Raw genomic sequence first — 18,873 nt, forward strand, 5'->3', positions numbered from 1 at the left:
AGAAATTTATTATTTTTTTTATATAAAGATATCCCTGTAGTTAGTTATAACAACAAAACCATTTCTCATAAGACCAGCTTACATGCATCCATATACCTACAAGGCTAACACTCAATGCTAATTCACTTTTTGATCCTTCTAATGTGCTCTGGTCAGAGCCCCTCCGATTCATCGCCACCACTGCCAAATGATACAAGGAACACACACTTGTTTCTTCTAAGCTCAGTCCATAGTGGTGGTGGTGGGGGGGGGGGGGGGGAGGGGAAACAGGGGCACCAACCCTAACGATGTCATGTACTCTTCTCACAATTTTCGCTCCCTGAACTGTCTTTGATCTAATGACTAATAAATTACATCAAATTAGGCTTTCTATTTTTAATTTTTATTCCATATTTTCAGTATTTGCAGCATTTTTTTATTGTTTGTTTTTCTGTACTCTTTGATATTGTTACTGCCAGCTACCCTTAATTTGAATGAATATCCAAATTATTAGGACCTCATTTCTGCTGTACCTTCAAACTGACATGAGTTTTCTTTTGTTGTTTCCTACCTATGAATCAACTCAGTATTTCTGGGAAATGAAACACTTAGATATTTTAAACAGATATTGGGAGTGAGAGTTGTTGCAATGAGCACAAGTGGATGAACTAAACATCATTAAGATTCATTAGCCTTCTCAGATGACTTCCGTTGGCAAGAGTATATTTAAATACAAGCTTGAATATTGGCATTTTTGTGTTCAACATATTTAATGCAATTCATTCATCAACTGCACAAACATATAGCACAATCCAACCAGGCACCAAATTTTCTTTAATGAAAGCATCTATTCATTAATTGTCTCAATAAATCATCTGGTCTTTGCCCCAGACTTATATGTTCCAGATTTCTCTAACATTTTGTATTAAAATACTGCTCCAGTTGAACAACTGAACACAAACTATATTTTATATTACTTTGCTTTGCTAACACCTGATTGAGTCCATGCAAGAGCTTGTGAAAATAGACAAAAGGACTTGAAAAGCTATCCTGTGGCATTTTGCCCAGAGGATTAGGAGTTCAAACAGGACTGACCAGGAGTAACATAAAGAGCTCTCAATTGTCAGCTCATTTCAGCACAGGAACCCAGCAGACATTGAAGTAACCTCCTACGGGATATGCAAAATAACTGCAGCAGATGTGAAGGAGGCAAGTGTGGCAATCTCCTGCATACCTGGACATCCCCATGTGACAATTTGCTCTCATTAAGCCTGTAGTCCATGACCAGAGTGGCCCCTTACCACTGTGAGGTGTGGGAAGAACAAGGAGGTAGAAATCATAACATGCAGGCTCCATGTGAATTGTATGAAGAGAGGGAATAAATCTTGATGTATGCAATAGTCCGATGATAATTCAGTCCTGCTTCCCCTTAACACTGGCTTGTGTGCTATATAATTTAGGGAAGCATTCCTATTGACAATGTATAAAGTCATCACTTGTGCATCAAAGCAGAGGATATATAATCAAGGTAGTCTTTATTTGTAAAGCAGAATACTTAAGCTCCTACTATACTTAGTGGAATGTTTGTATTATCACTGAGACACACACAGAACAAGTTTGTAGTCTGGCCCAGTGTATAAACACACTGCAAGTTTACTGATCTTTGTTATTCTTTCTGTCCCTTTATCTTTTATTAAATAAAATTACTACATTAGCAGACTTCTGATTCTCTGGCCTTAAATAGTTAGCCACAGAGGAATGTAAATGACAATCAGCAATTCTACTGCCTATACCTTTAATTTTCTGCATTCGGTTAAGTTATTTACTTCTAAAGATGCTTAATAATACATCTTTATTTTTTTAAAAATCATATTATTCCAAACTCCCTTCTTAATTATCTCCCTCTTTGAGAAGATAGACAAACATACACACTTGGAAAAATACCCCTCGCTTCTTTCACCACTTGTACAAGATGAATATAATGCATCACTTTTCATCTAAGATCCACAGGGACAACTCGCCAAAGTTCCTTCAAGAGCATCTTCTATATCCCAGATTTCTATCATCTGGGAAGAGAAAAGGAGCAGATACTGGGTGCACAACCTTCATTAAACTCTTTTCCAAGTCAAACAGTTTCCTGACAATACATTGCTGATCCTTCATTGTTGCTGAATCAACAACTCATCGCTGACCACCATCTTTGGGAGTACCTTCGCCATGCAGATTACAGGGGTTCATATGTTGGCTTTCCATCACCTGGTCGAGATTAGTTATGGGGGGCAAATTAAAAAAAAATGAGATTCACGTTTATCTTTGAGGTCCACCAATATTGAAGCTATCCTAAGCAACCCTCTCTACTTTATCCATTTTGCCAAAGTAATATTATTTTTAATACATATTTCCCATATATATCCCTTGTTAATGTATCAGTCCAAATTTTTCTCATAATTTAAGACATGGCAAAGAAGTAACTATGTGGAAACATGAGAAAAGAAAGAGGAAATAATGGTGTAAGTGACTTATGTCATATTTGTTTGGGCTTTTGGGCATTTCCCTCATTATCTCAGAGATCTCTTCTTCCATCAAAATCAATGATAGTTGTGACTTTTCTGAATGATAAATAACTTCTACACCATAGGCACAAGCATAGATATAATGCTGTGGATGGCTTGGTGATTTAATGCTATTAAATTGATTTAACAAACAATCTTACAATATCTGCAAAAAAATTAACAACCTCTACAGGTCAGAAACTTTGCATATATGGCTGGGAAATACTGTATAATGAGTGCACTAGTATTACTACCAATATAGGATTATCCAAGCATTCTCCATATAGCAACGGGACCCTTGGTGACTAAATGTGACTTTCAGCTGGTGACTACATGCTGTAGGGGGTAGCAGCCTAGAGCTCCTGCCACCTTTTTAATATTTCCCACTTATTCAACTCTTTTTTCAGCCAAAGTAGCTTAATCTTGGTCCCTTTGTTATTTACTACCATTTTTTTTCTGAAACTGACCTAAAGAGGGAGGCTGTCCCTTTGACTTCAGATGTCATCTCTAATATGATGAAGAAACAATCATGAGAGATAACAAGAGAACTGTAACCATGAAAGAATGTGATCAAGAAATCGATGCCAAGCTTAAAAAGGTTCTACATTCAATCTCAATTAATGAAAATCATCTGAATGCTGTGGAGACCGAGTTGGTATCAGAGAATAATTGTATTGAGAAGCTAGAAAGTAATTCTGAAGAAATGGCTGCAAGCAATTGTAAATTAACTTTGTGGGTGGTTGACTTGGAGAGTTGGAGTAGGTGAAATAACATTCAAATTTTGGGATAAATGAAGATACTGAGGAAAGACAGCCGACTGAGTTCCTTTCTAAATTACTTAAGGAGGTGTTCAGTGAAGACTTTTTTGCTACTGACCCAGTGCTTGATAGAGCACATCATTCACTGATTCCAGAGCCGACTTCCGAAAATCACCCATGGTCAGTAATTCTTCAATTTCATTATCTTCAAGCCTTTGAGAAGTCCGTTGTAAAAGAGATTTGATCAACATATCAGATTTGTCGAATATTTCTGCTCTGAAGTCATATAGATGTGAAAAATGTATCATGAGCTTAGGACTAAACTTTATAACAAAAGACTCAGACCAGCATTGTTGTATCTGGCACAGCTGAGGATTATTACAGAAGATGGCTGCGAGAAATTCATTAACTCCGTGGAGGATGCCATCAAGGTTTTGTCTGACCCCACTTTAACTTTGAAGTTTTCTATGTTTCAAGGGAGGGCTGTGATTTTTCCTCACATACACAATGGCTATTGGATTTGATGGCATCCCTCTCTCTAGAGACAATTAGATGCTCAACTACTAAAACAAGTATTTTTCTTTTCTCTTCGGTGTTCTTTTTAAAAATTATTTTCAAAATTTATAGATCATTTATGTTTGATATTTATTTAAAAATCTTTCCTGTTTTTCTTCATTTTTTTAACTATTAATATTGAAATTAATAGTTGACACCTGGCTTTGATTGTAAGCACTCAGATAATAGAAATTACATTAGTTATAGTCCAGGGCAGTCCATATAGTACATACCTGTATGTCTAAAGTTAAACTATCTTGTTTTTATTCTGATATTAATCCTTTATGTGACAAAAGCAGAAGTTTTGAGGCTTCATTAATTCATGTTTTGGACGTGCCCTAGTTTAGAAAAAAAATTGGAAAAACATCTTTCAAACTTTATCAATGTTTTTTGAAGGTTAAAGTAGAACTTTGCCCTTAATTGCTTTATTTGGATTTTCTCAAGATTATGTCTTACTGACTTCAACTCAAAAGCAACTTTTATCTTTTAATTCTCTGTTAGCTAGATGGGCAATTCTGACAATACTGCTCCTGCACACTTACAATGGTTAAGCGATCTCATATCCTATTTATGTTTCGGGGGGAAAAAAAAATCAGATTTGCTATTAAAGATGTAAAGAATAACTTCTAGAAGACACATGGTCCATTTATGGATTATTATCACAACTTTAAAAATTAAGGTGTTTGGATGCTCTGGCGAGTGCTGTCTGTTTCCAGGTTTTTTTTTTGCTCTTTTAAATTTTTTAATTTTTCACACTGAACCATACTGACCAAAATACATACAAACCTTTCCCTCTTGAATATACACAGTGTCATTTTCTCCCCTTTTACCCCCTCCCTCCTTCACCTCCCTCCCCATCCACTCAACGTTAAACATATATGATATATTAAACCCATTAAATAATGTCATCACACAATGAAAATAAACAAGAAATTTGTGTCTTCTACTTGATGTCATTCGAGTTCCAGGTTTTTTTTTCCACATAACCTTGTTTAGAGGTCGGGGTTTAGATTTATAAAGTTTTTTTTCTTTCTTGATATACAACTGATAATTGTCTTGTTTAATTGAGAATGTAAATATCAATTATATTCTAGAAGATTAAAATAAGGGTAATGAATTGTAAATTCCTCCTTTTTTTAAATAAGGGAAATTTTATAACTTCCTTGAAAAGTTATAAGTTCTTTCTGTTTATTTTTCTTTTTTTCCCCTCACTTTGTTTTTTTTCCTATTATGTGTTGATAATTTACTGAGAGTGCTCTTTTGAGTTTTGAGTATACTTCATATTTTAAGAATATTTCTTATATATATTTGGAACATTGTAAACGGAGATGTTTAATTTAGTTGTTAATAATTTAAATAAGATTTTAAATTATTTTAAAAAGAATTAAGGATATGAGTTACAATTTATGTATGTTATGGTTTATATGAAATGTTTTATTTATTCTGTGTAACTGCAATTATGACTCCAACCAGCAATGACAGAAGACGCAATTCTAAAGGGTTAAATTTTAACAATATATTTATTAATAACTATTAACAATATATTGTCTTAACAAAATTAACCCCACTATAAGTATCTATAGCAAATATACAAATATATATTTATAAACAATGTGTATGTGGAAAAATCCAGTCCATTACAGTCTGTGCCCAATACTCAAAAAAGGGAAAAATACCCCAAACCCCAGGTCAGTCAAGTCAGGTAAGTCAGTCCAAAAACAAGCAGTCTACAGAATTCAATCTCAAAGTTCAATGTCCAAGTTCAGTTCTTTAATTGATAACAAAGAATGTTGAATAGAACATTGGAGAGCGAGAAATGACTGATGTTGTGTTGCAGTAAAGTGACGAATCCTTTTGCAAGCTTCCTCAGATGACTTGCCTTGGTTCTTAGTGTGGTTTTTAACCTCCTCACCTATGAGGCATGTGCATCTAATACAGCTCTCCAAAATCTCTAGGACAAGAGAGAGTCACAGTATCCTTTTTAGAGCCATTCTCAAACACAGAGCATGTATCCTTCTTAGCTGCTCCAAACCAAACTCTCTGCTTCACAGCCTGGGTTCTCCCCCATTCTCAATAGTTCCAAGCAATTAATACATTTCTCTCACTCTTATCTCTGCACAGCTCGACCTTGGCAAGTCAACACTGAGCTGTACCGCCATGTTACACAGTTCTTAGCAGAAATCCATCCTTTATAAGTTCAAAAGGTCAGTCCATGGTTCATAACACTGCTAATATCAATTTATTAAATTATAAGGCAAAGGAGGAAAAACCCAACACCCAACCCCAACCAACCAATTTTCCCCTGCAGCCGCTGCAACCGTGTCTGCCTGTCCCGCATCGGACTTGTCAGCCACAAATGAGCCTGCAGCTGACGTGGACTTTTACCCCCTCCATAAATCTTCGTCCGCGAAGCCAAGCCAAAGAAAGAAATTATACATTTTTTCCTGTTTGTACAAGTTCTTTATTAAAACCTATAAAAATATTTTAAAAAGAAAAGATAAAACCAGTGAGTTGTACTTAACTAACAGATGACTCTATTGAAGAAAAAGATTGATAAAGGAGAATATGAGCTCATTCAAAAAAAGATGCAGGCAAATTAACAATAGTTAATGGGAAATAACAGAATTGTTAAATTAATATTTTACCTGTTGAATAATTATTATTTTAACACCACAATCTCACTCTCTAGGAAATCACAAGTAAAAAGTTTTTGAAAATGTTTTTACATGCAAGGCCAAGTCTACTGCTAACATATTCCCTAGGATGGAGCATTTCAATTACCAGGAGAGAGTGGATGGGCTGGGTTTGTTTTCTTTGGAGCATAGGAGGCTATGTGGCTCCTGATGGAAACATACAATAAATTTTGAGAGACAAAGATGGGAACCTTTTCCCCACAAGAGCTAAAAGGCCTCAGTTCTGAAGCTAAAGGGCCTCAGTTCAACGTAAGCAGCAGGATTAGAAGGTATCTTTGGAAGAATTTCTTGAACCAAAAGGCAGTTAGAATCTGGGATGCTGCACACTAGCGGGGCAGAGAGGCAGTGACTTTCACCAAAAAAGTCTCCAAATAAACAACAGTTCATCCCCAACAGTAGCATGACAGAAGGCTCTCTGATCTACAGGCTGTTCTCAGTGATACAAACAGGATCAGACATCAAGAACTGCTAGAAGATCATCAACTCAGTGAAATATGCATTTTGGTCTGCCCAAAACTTGTTGTTCTTTCAGGACATGGAGATGTCGGTGAGGAAATGCTGTCAACTGGAACATTACAGGCTGCAAGAGTATTTGCAGAGGCTTGGGGCAGCCAACGCGAGGGCGCTGTGGGAAAGGACCACTTTCGAGGGTCCTCCCATTACTGGGCATTGAAGGGCTAAGACTGAGGGGAAGTCTTTCAAACAATAGGGGGAGGGTGGGGGGGGAGATGTGGCAAGGTCGTGGTAATGGTGTAAATAAAATTGATTGTAACAATGCACAGTGACAGGACTGTATCGATAGGAAAGTAAGGATGGGAACAGAATCTGGACAGTTTTTCTTCTGTAAGTATTTTATTGTGAATAAAGTCTACTTTTGATATAAAACAAATCTCCCAGGACGAGCCTATCCCATTGCACTGTGGGTGTGCTGACATCTAAAACTCAACTGCAAAATTTGTGGTAGTGGGGTAGTGCTTATGAGCTCTGTCCTAGTTTTACATAGAAAGACAGAGTTTGCATATCATCGGCTGCTCTGGACTGGGTGAACATACAAAAATGCTGTAGAAACTCAGCAGGTCTGCCAATGTCCACAAGTGACTTGCTTTTTTGTGACACCTTGTACTTACTTGGCTTCTCGGTTTGAGGGCATTTTCTTCTCTCAGCCCATCAATACCCCATAATGGGTCTCGAGACTGTGGTTCTTCCCCATAGCGTCTGAAACCTGGTGCTCTTTAAGCACAGAGAGATGTCGGTGAAGGAATGTTGTGGACTGCAACATTCCAGGCTGCACAAGTATATACTGAGGGATGCACTGAAGTTTCACTCAGCCAATGCAAAAGCGCTGTGGGGAAGGACCACAGTCTAGTGTCTTTCCATTACCAGGCATCCATTACTATTTAAGTCCCTTAAAGATCAGAGGTGGGAGTGATGACAAGGTGCCACAGTACTGGCAATGGTTGAAATATAAATGAAGATAACAATGGACAATGTATGGATTTGAAAATAAGTGACATTAAGCAGGTTTCCTTTTATAAATAGTTTATTGTGAATAAAGTCTATTTTTGGTTTAAAAAATTGAACCATTAAAGCATGGAAGGCTTGTTAAATGTGGTTTTAAATAGGATTAATAAATGCAGGTGCATGATGGTTGGCCTGTTTCTGTGCAATAGGACTCTATGATTATGACTACACCACTGACCTTGGGTGTACAGGAAGAGCCAAGTCTTGGGAGCTCACCCAAAACTGACACCAGGCACCTGCACTGCACCCCTTCATGATGTAACCATAAGTTGAGAATTTTCTGACTATTAATGAGCTCATTCAAGTAATATTCCATCAAAAATTACTCTGTTGGACAATTTCTTCATGCACCAATGGAGACCATTGACAGAGGCCCTCAATAAACAATGCAACAACAGAGTCAGCATATTTCCAATGGAGAGAATTCTCCACCTCTTGGATTGCAGAGCAACAACATGAGGCCCAATCAATGAAGAGCGAGTCATGCTGACAACATGCAAGAAAATATTCAGCCTTTTTAATGCAAAACAACATCCTTCTCCTCTCATCCTAGAAGATGACAGACAAGTAAATAAGAACACCAAAAGCAGCTGTACTTTATTTTTGCAGCATTTCACCAAATGTTGGCTCAGGGTCCATTACCATCAGACTATTCACATTCTGAGGTTCCAAAATCCTTGCCATGGCAGAGTCCAAAGCTGCCAAAGAAACATTGCCAAATAAAACCTGGAAATGGAGAAACCGATGAGGATAAAATTTTAGTACAGGAGAACAGAAGGCAGGATTTACAACCTGAATCCATTGTCCTCCAGAGCCAATTAAACAAAATGTTAAAGAGATCATTAGAAATATGAGGAGGTCCATTATACATATATGGTTTACTGGCTTAACATTTGATTCATGGTGACAGCTGTGAGGAAATGCTCACTGTTTGTGAGAAGCTGCCTGTGAACTCCCATTGCTCATGGAAGGGAGGCTTTGTCATCTGTTTACATGGCTGTGGCCAAATTTATAAAGCCAGTGGTTTTAAATGAGCAGTTTGCCAATCTCAACGAAACAGCTCTTTGCATTCCTTGATTAGAGTGAGGGCTTGTCACTGTTGGAATTGACACAGTACCGGAGAAACACAGCAGATCAAACAATGTACTTTATATAGCAAGGAGAAAGATACATGCGACAAGTTATATATATATGTATTTTATACATTTATATATATATATATATATATATATATAACTGTACAAAAACAAAGGCGAGAAATCAGACTGCTCAAACTACAGGGGAATCACGCTGCTCTCAATTGCAGGCAAAATCTTCGCTAGGATTCTCCTAAATAGGATAATACCTAGTGTCGCCGAAAATGTTCTCCCAGTATCACAGTGCGGCTTTTGCGCAAACAGAGGAACTACTGACATGGTCTTTGCCCTCAGACAGCTCCAAGAAAAGTGCAGAGAACAAAACAAAGGACTCTACATCACCTTTGTTGACCTCACCAAAGCCTTCGACACTGTGAGTAGGAAAGGGCTTTGGCAAATACTAGAGAGCCTCGGATGCCCCCCAAAGATCCTCAACATGGTTATCCAACTGCACGAAAACCAACAAGGTTGGGTCAGATACAGCAATGAGCTCTCTGAACCCTTCTCCATTAACAATGGTGTGAAGCAAGGCTGCGTTCTCGCACCAACCCTCTTTTCAATCTTCTTCAGCATGATGCTGAAACAAGCCATGAAAGACCTCAACAATGAAGACGCTGTTTACATCCGGTACCGCACGGATGACAGTCTCTTCAATCTGAGGTGCCTGCAAGCTCACACCAAGACACAAGAGCAACTTGTCCGTGAACTACTCTTTGCAGACGATGCCATTTTAGTTGCCCATTCAGAGCCAGCTCTTCAGCACTTGACGTCCTGTTTTGCGGAAACTGCCAAAATGTTTGGCCTGGAAGTCAGCCTGAAGAAAACTGAGGTCCTCCATCAGCCAGCTGCCCACCATGACTACCAGCCCCCCCACATCTCCATTGGGCACACAAAACTCAAAACGGTCAACCAGTTTACCTATCTCGGCTGCACCATTTCATCGGATGCAAGGATCGACAACGAGATAGACAACAGACTCGCCAAGGCAAATAGTCCCTTTGGAAGACTACACAAAAGAGTCTGGAAAAACAACCAACTGAAAAACCTCACAAAGATTAGCGTATACAGAGCCGTTGTCATACCCACACTCCTGTTCGGCTCCGAATCATGGGTCCTCTACTGGCATCACCTACGGCTCCTAGAACGCTTCCACCAGCGTTGTCTTCGCTCCATCCTCAACATTCATTGGAGCGACTTCATCTCCAACATCGAAGTACTCGAGATGGCAGAGGCCAACAGCATCGAATCCATGCTGCTGAAGATCAAACTGCCCTGGGTATGTCACGTCTCCAGAATGGAGGACCATCGCCTTCCCAAGATCGTGTTATATGGCGAGCTCTCCACTGGCCACCATGACAGAGGTGCATAAAAGAAGAAATACAATGACTGCCTAAAGAAATCTCTTGGTGTCTGCCACATTGACCACCGCCAGTGGGCTGATATCGCCTTAAACCGTGCATCTTGGCGCCTCACAGTTCGGCGGGCAGCAACCTCCTTGGAAGAAGACTGCAGAGCCCACCTCACTGACAAAAGACAAAGGAGGAAAAACCCAACACCCAACCCCAACCAACCAATTTTCCCTTGCAACCGTGTCTGCCTGTCCCGCATCGGACTTGTCAGCCACAAACGAGCCTACAGCTGACGTGGACATTACCCAAGCCAAAGAAGAGATATATATATATATATATATACACACACACACACACACACACACACACACACACACACACACACACACACACACACACACACACACACACACACACACACACACACACACACACACATATATATATCTTTATCTTTGGCTTGGCTTCGCGGACGAAGATTTATGGAGGGGGTAAAAGCCAACGTCAGCTGCAGGCTCGTTTGTGGCTGACAAGTCCGATGCGGGACAGGCAGACACGGTTGAAACGGCTGCAGGGGAAAATTGGTTGGTTGGGGTTGGGTGTTGGGTTTTTCCTCCTTTGCCTTTTGTCAGTGAGGTGGGCTCTGCGGTCTTCTTCAAAGGAGGTTGCTGCCCGCCAAACTGTGAGGCGCCAAGATGCACGGTTTGAGGCGATATCAGCCCACTGGCGGTGGTCAATGTGGCAGGCACCAAGAGATTTCTTTAGGCAGTCCTTGTACCTTTTCTTTGGTGCACCTCTGTCACGGTGGCCAGTGAAGAGCTCGCCATATAACACGATCTTGGGAAGGCGATGGTCCACCATTCTGTAGACGTGACCCACCCAGCGCAGCTGGATCTTCAGCAGCGTGGACTCGATGCTGTCGACCTCTGCCATCTCGAGTACTTCGACGTTAGGGATGAAAGCACTCCAATGGATGTTGAGGATGGAGCGGAGACAACGCTGGTGGAAGCGTTCTAGGAGCCGTAGGTGATGCTGGTAGAGGACCCATGATTCGGAGCTGAACAGGAGTGTGGGTATGACAACGGCTCTGTATACGCTTATCTTTGTGAGGTTTTTCAGTTGGTTGTTTTTCCAGACTCTTTTGTGTAGTCTTCCAAAGGTGCTATTTGCCTTGGCGAGTCTGTTGTCTATCTCATTGTCGATCCTTGCATCCGATGAAATGGTGCAGCCGAGATAGGTAAACTGGTTGACCGTTTTGAGTTTTGTGTGCCCGATGGAGATGTGGGGGGGCTGGTAGTCATGGTGGGGAGCTGGCTGATGGAGGACCTCAGTTTTCTTCAGGCTGACTTCCAGGCCAAACATTTTGGCAGTTTCCGCAAAGCAGGACGTCAAGCGCTGAAGAGCTGGCTCTGAATGGGCAACTAAAGCGGCATCATCTGCGAAGAGTAGTTCACGGACAAGTTTCTCTTGTGTCTTGGTGTGAGCTTGCAGGCGCCTCAGATTGAAGAGACTGCCATCCGTGCGGTACCGGATGTAAACAGCGTCTTCATTGTTGAGGTCTTTCATGGCTTGGTTCAGCATCATGCTGAAGAAGATTGAAAAGAGGGTTGGTGCGAGAACACAGCCTTGCTTCACGCCATTGTTAATGGAGAAGGGTTCAGAGAGCTCATTGCTGTATCTGACCCGACCTTGTTGGTTTTCGAGATAGATTGTGGGAGTTTAGTGTAGGTCACAAACCAACAAACACTTCACAAATCAAATCTTATTTAAAATGCAAGAGCTTTGGTGAAAGTGAGACATTGAGGCACCGAGTGCCTTTGCAAAGGCAATTATAAAGTATTTTGGAACTGGCTTTGCTAAGGAACTTCAAAAGCAAGTACAATAAAAACAATCCACTCTCAGAGGCTGATAAGATCTTTCAAAGACTGGGTCTGGAGCATTGCAAGGTAATATGGTTTTGTAAGCAGAGAGATTTAAAAAATGACCAAATTGATTTCCTCTAAAAGAGACCGAGAACTCTGTTCTGCAGTGGCTTTTGGAAGCTGGCAGGTTGTTGGAAACCCTATTTTGAAGATAGGTTGTGAGTTCTGAGTTCAGCCTTGTGAAAACCCTTATAAGAGGAAATGGCTGGCTAGAATGTTTTTCCTGGAAGAAGAGGTTATCATTTGGAAAACCCTGATGGGGCAAATTTCTTCAGCAAGACACTGAAGTGACTGATGGAAGTAAATCAATTTGTGTGTATCCAACAAATCTTTCTCTGAAACCAACAAAAACCTTTCTGATCAGTAACCATCAAACTAAGTCCCAGAGCCTACTGAAAATTCATAAATGTTAAATTTTGTGCACAGTACAAGAATTATCTGATACCGGTGAACTTGGAGAAGTGAGATTGGACAGTGAATCAATGAACTTTCCTGAATATATACACATTACATACACGTGCACTTAGAATTAGAAGGGGGTTAAGTTAATAGTAATAAATTAAAATTTGATCCTGTTTTTATGGTCAAAGAAAATTAAAAGTGTAACTTTTGTTTAAGTAATCATTTGTCTTGGTGAATTTCTATTTTGCTGCTGGGATTTTGGGTCCTCTGGGCCCGTAACAAATATAACTAATGTTTCAGGTGTGAGCTCTTCATCAATGTATGAGCAAAATGTAGGCAGGTGCCAAAACAAAATGGTAGAGGGGAGGACCACAGTTCCACAGGCAGGAGGTAATAGATGGATAAGGGAACCAACCAGCAGGGAGGTAGAAGGGGGGGGGAATGGCTCTATGAATGGAGATAGAAGAGGATGGAGAACTGGAGGAAAGGAGACAGAGGGATGGGGAAGAGAGGGAGAACAGGGAGGGAGCTAGCAGAAATCGGAAAAGGCAATGTTGATGCCATCCAGTTGGAGAGTGCCCATTTATTAGGTGTTACTCCTCCAATTTAGGGTGGCCTTGGTTTGACAGTGCACAAGGCCATTGAGTGTCAGCACAGGAGTGGAGTGCAGAATTGAGATGGATGGTCACTTTAAGATTCCTGTCATTGATTTAGACTGAGGAACCATTGAAGTCCACCAAATTACTGAGTTGTTTCATTGTTCAGGAGGAAATATATAAATACAAGGAAAGATGGTTTTGAGCAAAAGGTTAAAGAACTATTTTACCAAGAATGAAATTCATGATCACCTCTGCATGAGGTTTTATCCTGATGAGTTGTCAAAACTTGTTAGAACAAAACAGTCACATACAATTGGTGGAGTCATGATAAAGCCATGTGACATTGAAATCATAAGAGAAATGTTTGAAGGATGGATGGTCAGGAAAGTGGAAAAATATTCACTTTAAATGACTGAGTTAAATAAGAATTGTCATATTAAGTCAATAATTATTAGCAGAGCAGACAGACATCAAATGAATGCTCCATTACTTAAGGAATACATAGCCTTATCTAAGATAACCTTTATTTTCACCTGTGTGTTTTATGAATGGAAAATGGAAACAAAATAATTTTTGCTTGAAAAGAGCTTAAGGCCACAACGTCCCCACAGAATAATGCATTTTGTGAAATGGCTTTGTGCCAAAATCAAATGGGTAAACTGGCTTGAGATCTATACCAAACAACTGCTGTGACAGAGAGCGTGATTGTACTATGTACATAAAACAAGTTGCTGCATCTCGTATCATTTTGGGACATACATTTGTAGATAAGGAAATACTTGTTGTGATGGGTACAGATCTAAGTTTACACTGTGTTCTCATTACCATGTCTGTAATAGTATGGATTGTATATGCTAATTGGCTCGGTCTGGCCTGCCTCCTGATGACAATCTTACCTGGACTCCTCCCCAGGACCCAGGCCATAAAGGTCGGGCCACCTCATGTCTTCTGAGCCATAAGCCTATCGTTCCCCTCAAGTCTTTGTCATTGCAATTATTGGGGAAACTGATAGTGCCCAACAATTTATTGCACAGAAATTTTAATGTCCCTGGTAATGGAGAAGTTGCTGTGTCCCGATTGGCTGGAAGTGGATCCCCAAGTCCTGGGTGCATCAGAGTTCTTCGAGCAATGGGTCAACTGCTTTAATAACTTCCTGGAGGCCACTGCTGGATTGGTTGATTTGGACAAAAAGAGGCTGAAGGTCCTACAGGCACAAGTCGGCCAGAGGGCTTTCCAGGCCATCAGAAGCTGCACGATCTACACAGAGGCAATGGCTGAACTATGGGCGCTATACAAGCCCAAGATCAACAATGTCTACTCCCGTTACCTCCTGGTGAGTCAAATGAAGAGTTTGTTTGAGCCCTGATCACACTGGGAAAAAATTGTTTGGGGAACCCCACGGTCTCTGTCCCGGGGGCCTAGTGCATGAAAGACCTGGTCTGAGATGCTTGCGTGTCAGGATTGATGTCAGATTATATCCGACATTTCCTTGAGGAGGATCAACTCCCACTGGAACAAGCGATCCAACTGGCCAGAACCTTAGACTCGGCCCAATGCCACGCGGAGTCGATCGCAAGCAGAAGCAGGCTATCCAGTATGCGCCACTACGAGGGTCGCCATCCTGGGAGTCGGCGTCGGGGACAGCTGACTTGACTGCGGCTTCAGTAGCACCAGGATTGTCGAGGTGCAATTTCTGCAGGCAGGTAAGACTCCGCGACGGCTCTGCCCCCAACAGGAACTACCTGCTCAGGCTGCAGGAAAAAGGGCCACTACCAACATGTCTGCAGGTTCAGAGTCCCATCTCAGAGCAGCGCAGCATGCATGGCCGAGGAGCTTCTGGTGCCTGCCGCATGTGCGGTAAGGAGAGTGCCATTTTACCTGCTCCCGCCGATATCCTCAGCACAGCAGCAACCCTCAGCAGCGACATCACTTCCGCCACTGACGACATCACTTCCGCCTTCTTCACCGGCCTTGGCAGCATGGTCAACATGGAGGCTGCCATCCCCACCAATGACAAAGATGATGCACCCATCCTGGCATCGAACACCTTGGACCAAGTCAGCCCTCAACCCATCACAAACTCCATGATGTAGATCGAGGTGAATGGGCACAAATCAAACTGCCTCTTCGACAGTGGCAGTACCGAAAGTTTTATCCACCCCAATGTGGTCTGTAGACTCTCAATCCTCATTTGGCTGACGACTGGGTCCGTGTCGATGGCGGCGAATGACCAGTGGACTTGTATTTGGGGATACTGTGTGGTGTCGCTGACAGTGGGGGGAGCATTATAAGGACTTCTTATTGTTGGTCATGCCCCAGCTTTGAGCGCTGATCCTCCTGGGCTTTGACTTCCAGAGTCAGTTCAGGAGTGTGACGATGGCGTTTGGGGGGATTCCCCAATCTCCGCTCACTGTTTATAACCCGCAGCTTATGGACCCCCCCCCCCCCAATCGAGCACCTTCGGCATCATCCTGCAGCCTCACCATCCTGCGGGTGGACCCTCCATCACTATTTGCAAACCTCACCCCGGACTGTAAGCCAATTGCCACCAAAAGTAGGCGCTATAGCACTGAGGATATGGCATTCATCTGGGCTGAGGTTCAGTGACTCTTGGCACTTCCCTTTTCTTACCTTGGCACAGTTGGCCCCTAGCTCCAACGTCTGGAGGGTGCAGGTCCTCATGGTCAGAGGGACGGACAAGCCCCATATGGTGATTGACTATAGCCAAACCATCAACTGCTTCTCCCATTTGGATGCATACCCCTTACTCCGGATGGCCGAATTGGTCAACAAGGTCGCACAATACAGAGTCTTCTCGACCATTGATCTCAGTCGGCCTATCATCAACTCCTCCTTCACCCGAGCGACTGGCTCTATACGGGTTTTGAGGTAGATTGCAGACTTTTTCACTTCCTGTGGGTGCCTTTTGGTGTTACTAACGGTGTCTCTGCTTTACAGAGGGTCATGGATCAGATGGTGAAGGAGCACAAGCTGACAGCGATGTTCCCATATCTCAACAATGTCACCAACTGCAGCCATGACCAATGGGACCATGGCACGAACATCGCTAAGTTCTTGCGTACAGCCAAGTTTCTCAACTTGACGTACATTAAGGATAAGTACTCAACATAGACTGTCTTGCCCTTCTTTGTTATGTTGTGGCACATGGTGTCATAGCCACGGACCCTGACTGCATGAGACCCCTTATGGAGCTCCCAGTCCCAAACACCCTAAAGGTGCTGAAAAGGTGCCTGAGGCGGTTTTCCTATTATGCACAATGGGTGCCCAATTATGCTGATAAAGCCCACCCCCTGATTAAGTCCACAACTTTCCCGTTTTCTGCGGAAGCCCAAGCTGCTTTCTACCAGATCCGAGGAGACATCGTAAAGGCCATGATGCTGCCGTGGACGAGTCCATCCCGTTCCAGGTGGACAGCGATGCCTCTGATTTCGCACTGGTCACCACTCTTAACCAGGCAAGAAGGCCAGTAGCTTTTTTCTCCCACACCCTGCACAGTCGTGAGGTACATCACTTCTCGGTCGAGAAGGAGGCCCAAACAATCATTGAGGCGGTACGCTGCTGGCATCATTATCTGGCTGGTAAACCTTTTACATTGGTGACAGACCAGAGGGCCGTGGCCTTCATATTTAATACTAAACAGCGAGGTAAAATCAAGAATGACAAGATTCTTAAGTGGAAGATCGAGCTCTCCACCTAGAATTACGACATCTTGTACTGACCAGGCAAACTCAATGATTCCCAGACGCCCTATCCCAGGGTTGTGCGGCAGCATGCATCTTGACCGTCTCCAGACCCTCTACGACAGTTTGTGCCACCCCGGAGTCACAGGGTTATACCACTTCATCAAGACTCTGTACCTTCCGTACTCAGTGGAGGACGTCAGGTCCACGACCAGACGCTGCCAGATCTGCACTGAACGTAAGCTGCAGTTTTACCGGCCTGAGAAAGCACACTTCATTAAGGCCACACGACCTTTTGAATGGCTCGGTGTCGATTTCAAGGGCCCCCTACCCACTACAAATAGGAATGCCTACTTGCTGACAGTGATGGACGAGTTCTCCAGGTTCCCCTTTGCTATTCCCTGCCCAGATATGACCTCGGCGACGATCGTCAAGGCGTTGCGCAATATATTCATCCTGTTCGTGTACCCTGAGTATATCCTCAGTGATTGGGGGACCTCATTCATGAGTGTGGAACTGCGACAGTACTTCCTGGCCAGAGACATAGGAACAGCAGGACCACCAGCTATAACCCCAGGGGTAATGGCCAGATGGGAAGTGAGAACGCCACCATCTGGAAAGCAGTGCTCCTTGCCCTTAGGTCCAAAAACATGCCAGTGTTCCGCTGGCAGGATGTTTTGGCCGAGGCGCTTCATGCCATCCGGTTGCTCCTGTGAACTGCGACTAACACCACCACACATGAACGTTTGTTTGCTTTCCCTAGGAGATCCTCCTTGGTTGGCAACCCCAGGGCCAGATCTGCTACGGAGACATGCGAAGGACCATAAAACAGATCCACTAGTGGAAACGGTACACCTCATACATGCCAACCCACAATATGTGTTTGTGAGGTTTAAAAAGAGGGGGTGAATGTAATGGTATGAATTGTATATGCTAATTTTGGCTCGGGCTGGCCTGCCCCCTGATGACACTCTTACCTGAATTCCTCCCCTGGGACCCAGGCCATAAAGTTCAGGCCATCTTTCCCTTCCCTGCACTTCCCCAGTTTGGATCCAGGCCATCTCAAGTCTTCTGTGCAATAAAGCCTATCGTTCACTCAAGTCTTTGTCATTGCAATTATTGGAGGAACAATGTCAAATCTTGCTGGGACAAGAGGAACACAATCTATGAGTTTTTCTGTGGGACCAGAATACAATTTTCTACTCCGTTTAACCAAGTTTTCATCTTAAAAAAGATTATTTCCCATAAATAAGGGCTGTAAAATTCAGCTCCTTAGCACATGTTGTCTTGGCAATAAAGATGCTGAACCAATGACAGTGTAGCACAAATTACATAACCTGTCATCCTCATCAGAATATCAGCATGTGTACAGTTCACACATGCTAGACATGGGAAGGTCACAATGTTATTTGTCATGCATGATGCAAATTGATTTGTGTTTGATTTACTAAGTCCTTCAAGGCAAGGACTGTCAGGTGCCAAAGGAATGCTAACCTAGAAATGTGTTCAGACAACTCAAAAAATGCAGTTGAGAATCTCTCTAATCTGGAAAAGATTTTGTACATAACGTTGAGACGCTGTCGGACTCTGGCTTTACCTTACTCTTAATTTAGTTTATGTGTGGTCTGAGTCCAGCGTGTTCTTTGAATGAAGTGATAGGAGAAGGTATTCGGTTCAACAGTCAGTTTATTACACAGCACAAGAAT

Source organism: Narcine bancroftii, chromosome 6, assembly GCF_036971445.1.
Source record: "Narcine bancroftii isolate sNarBan1 chromosome 6, sNarBan1.hap1, whole genome shotgun sequence".
Classification (NCBI taxonomy): Eukaryota; Metazoa; Chordata; class Chondrichthyes; order Torpediniformes; family Narcinidae; genus Narcine; species Narcine bancroftii.